This window comes from Tupaia chinensis, unplaced genomic scaffold (genome assembly GCF_000334495.1).
Source record: "Tupaia chinensis unplaced genomic scaffold, TupChi_1.0 Scaffold000231_1, whole genome shotgun sequence".
NCBI lineage: Eukaryota > Metazoa > Chordata > Mammalia > Scandentia > Tupaiidae > Tupaia > Tupaia belangeri.
The window spans coordinates 2,689,494-2,693,472 of NW_006159706.1; positions in this window are offsets into that span (position 1 = coordinate 2,689,494).

Below are 3,979 nucleotides of genomic sequence, written 5' to 3' on the forward strand. Positions count from 1 at the left end.
GGCGGGGGGGGGCCGGCCGGCTGGGTAAGGTGCCCACAGGCAGCAGGCGGAAGGTGCTGCCTGTGTCCTGCCACGCCCTGAGCCTGGCTGCCTCCACAAACCCTGGTGCCACCTCCTGCCCACAAGTGCCTGTGCAGTGCTGGCCACTGGACTTGATCAGACCGCCCTGGCCACCTGAACTCCACGTGAGCCCCCAGGAAGCTGGGCGGGGCTGTGGGGGCGCAGGGGAGCATTCTTGGGATGGGCAGGGCTCTGAGCCCCAGGGAGCATCCCCAGGGCTCCCAGCTCACACATCTACCCCTCAACTCATGTTCCCCTTACAGTCAGCACTGCCCACTCCATGCCCAGTTCTGTGGCTGGCTTGAGTGGGACCCAGAGCTGAAACAGACGCAGCGCCTCGTACACTGAGTGTGGGAAGAGGGTGGGAGTGAACGATCTGAGTAGAATTCACTTGCTTGAAGGCTGTTTGTTGAGCACCTGCTACACACCAGACTCCGTGCTAGGCGCGGGACACACGGCCGCAGAGGGCGGGTGCTATTCCTGACTTGGTGGTCTGCGTGCCACTGAGGGGGCGGCACGGTTGGGGCCACAGCTCACCCACGTGGTGCCACCATGTGGATTAGAAAGAGGCGTTCTCTCCAGGCGGGGCCACCCCAAGCACCAGCCTGTAATGTGGATCCAGGCTGGGTTTCGGTCCCACTCATCCTGTCTGCAACCCATCTGCAATCTACAACCCTCACAGCCACTCACAGGTACCCTGGAAGCACCAACGGACAAAGGGAAAATAAATTCACATGGTGGAGAATTCTGTGGAAAAGAGAAAACGGGGAAATGAATGAGAGGCAGCGGGGGAGGGAGCCAGACAGGTGTTCAGGGAACACCTCCCACGGGAGACATCAAAGCCATGACCCAAAGAGGTCTGAAGGGAGGACGTTAAAAGAGGAAGAGTTAGGACCAGCAGATGATGCAATGGTTACATCACTGGACTCCCATGTAGTCAACTGCAGTTCGAGTCCCAGACCTGGCAGCTTAAAACTCATGCCGGACATGTGTGTGTGCATGCCCCAAATCCCAAGATGAGAATGGAGAAGGGATCGTGGTGTGGCCATCTCCCTTGGGGTGTGGTTTCTCCTTTCTGTCTCTGTGCTTCTCTTTGTCTCTCTGGCAAGTGCACATGTCCTATAGCAAAACAAACAAACAAACAAAACAACTCTCTAAAAAGAAATAAAGAAACAAACAGACAGAAAACCCCACAAAGAATAGGAGTCAACAGGCACTCAGAGGTGAGGGCTGACTGGCACTTTAGAAAGAGAGTGAGAAGCAGAGATCTTTAGGCTGGGGCCTTGCAGGGTGAACAGAGTGTTTCATGGCAGGGTGGGAGTCACCAGTAAAGAGAACAGAGTACGCAAAGGCTCAGAGGCATGAGAGGGATGGATGGTGTTCCACAAGGCAGGAGGAAGACAGAGAGACCCTGGTCAGAGACATAGGAGCTATCAATTTCAGAGTTGCTGCCAGGGCTCTGAGGAGGAAGGATGGGTGGGCAGAGATGGAAGTGGGAGATGGAAGTCAGCTGAGGGGCTGGGGTGGGCAGTGGGAGGGCTTGGGAGGAACCATTTATACGTGTCAAACTGAATTCCACTGGCCGAAAGAGCAGGGCTAGGCCTCCTTGGCGAAGAAAAAAGGTGGAGCCTGGGAACAGAGCCATTGGCACAGTTGTTTAGGCTGTGCACTGCACAAGGACAGCCTGGCAGAGAGTGGGTGGGGGTGATACTCTGCCCGACCTCTCTCTGCCAAGTCTTGAACTTTTGAACCCTGGCAGCAGGAGGGGGTTGTCTTTTTTGGTCTACTCAAAGTGGGTGTTTTTATTTTATTTTATTTATTCTTTTCTGATGGGCGTAAAGGGGTTCCATATGTTGGGCTTGGGGTAGATGACCTAAAGGCTCCAGATTCTAGTGTGGGCTCTGCTCCAGACATGCCCTGTGGCTTTGGACCAGTCACTGTCCTTCTGCAGAACACAGACGTGTGGGCCTAGCTAGAAGCTAGCCGGTCCAATCTCTGCACTGCACAGAGAAAGAGGACGAGCCCGGAAAGGGGCGGCACCTCTCCCGAGGTCACAGAGGGACACCAGCAGAGCCAGCACCCTTGACTCATTCCAGGCTCTGTCTTCCCTGCTCCATCAGCTTGGCTTGCTGGCCACACAGAGGGACCCACGGAGAGGGCAAGAGGAAGAGTGGAGGAGGGGAGGGCAGCCCAGGCTATAGCTCCCTGGGACGGGGTTAGAAGGGGTCAGGGTGCCCCAGGCCTCTAGGCCCCCTACCCGCCTCCCCCAGGTCTCATGGGGTTGTCATTTGCAGACGTTAATTATTCATGATGCTGCCATTTGCCTGGTTTTAATGCACTCTGATGGCGTTCTTTAGCTAATGGGGAAAATCAATAGGTTTTAATTCTTAGTGGCTGTGAAGCCCTGTCTGGCTCCTGTTTTGGTGACTGGGCCTGGTTCTTCTGCTGGGGTGGGGTCTGGAGGCTCAGACCTAGTTCACAAGAGCCCGAGACTCCACTTTTCCCTCTCCAGTCCCCACTCTCTCTCTCTCTCTCTTTTTTTAAGAGAGGTTTTTGTTATAGAGTACATGTACTCACCAGAGAGACAGAGAGAGACAGAGAGACAGAAAGTGAGAAATCACCCCCCAGGGGGATGGCCATGGGCAATCCGTTCTCCTCCATTCTCCTCTTGGAATTTTGAGCACACACACATATGTGCCAGGTATGAGTTTTAAGCTGCTGGGTGTGGGACTCGAACCACAGTTGATTATGTGGAAGTCCAGCGATATAACCATTACGCCATCTGCTGGTCCTGCTCCCACTCTCTCCTGACTCCAGCCTGGGGAGAGAGTCAGGGTCACCAGGCAGCTCTAGACACCTATTCCATATTCTGTCCAAAACACTCTGGAGCATCCGAGCCCTTAAGTCTCAGCCATTTGCCACCTCCTGACCCCTCCAGGCCAGTCCGCCCCATCTCAGAAGGCATCCTCTCCCCCAGCCCCACGCCAGCCGATGTCCTTCAAGAGTCCTGTAATTACCTTGTGAACAGGTCACCGAATTGTTCCTGAGCCAGGCCAGAACATGCCAGCAAGAGCCCACCAGCTTTGGGAGGTTGGAGTCAGGCCTGCGGCCCCTGGTGTTTTGGGACCTGGGGGCGCCTTCTCCTGCCCGCTGCTCAGGGCCAGCCCTGGTTATCCTCCTGGGCTGGGCCCAGCTTACAGCCTGCCTGGGGGTGTGAGGGGCACCTGGCCTGGGCCTCACGTTCCAGAAGAGCCTTAAATGGGAACACTGATGTTATCTCTACGTGCGGGGACACATACGGAGTGGAGAGGGGGACAATTTCTCTGGCAGTCGACATTGTCATGAACCCTGTAATCGCCTGGCCAGGGAGCCGCCACACTGTGCTGCATTTGCCCCTGTGTGCCAAAAGGGTACAGTCAGGCAGGTGCGCACACTAATACGCCGTGGTCTTCATAATGCTGTCTTTGGTATTTCACATTGTTTCCAGAACCCCAGCCTCCAGGAAAGGAAGAGGTCTGAGATGTCTCAACCTTACAGAGGCCCTGCCTGCTTCCCAATGGACCCCCAGGACCCACCGCTGGCCCGCCATCTGGAGGGGCTGTCTGCTGGAGCCCTAGCCTACCTACTGGTCTCTGGAACCCAGGCTGTGGGACTGCAGGCCTCCTCTACCCTGCTCACTCCGGTTTGCCTTGGCTCCTCTCCCTTCTGCTTCCCCAGCAGCACCAAGCTCATAGGTCAGACAAAGAGCTTTTGGGTATAGACTTCACAGTGGGGCAGATCTGGGTTGAATTCCCCTGGCACTTAAGTTCTACGTTGTTCACAGTTTTCGTTTTGGACTCAGGTGTGCCAAAGGCTGAGTTCATCCTTTTTTTTTTTTTTTTTTTTTGTGGGTTTTTTTCTTTTAGGGGGGGTGTTCTGC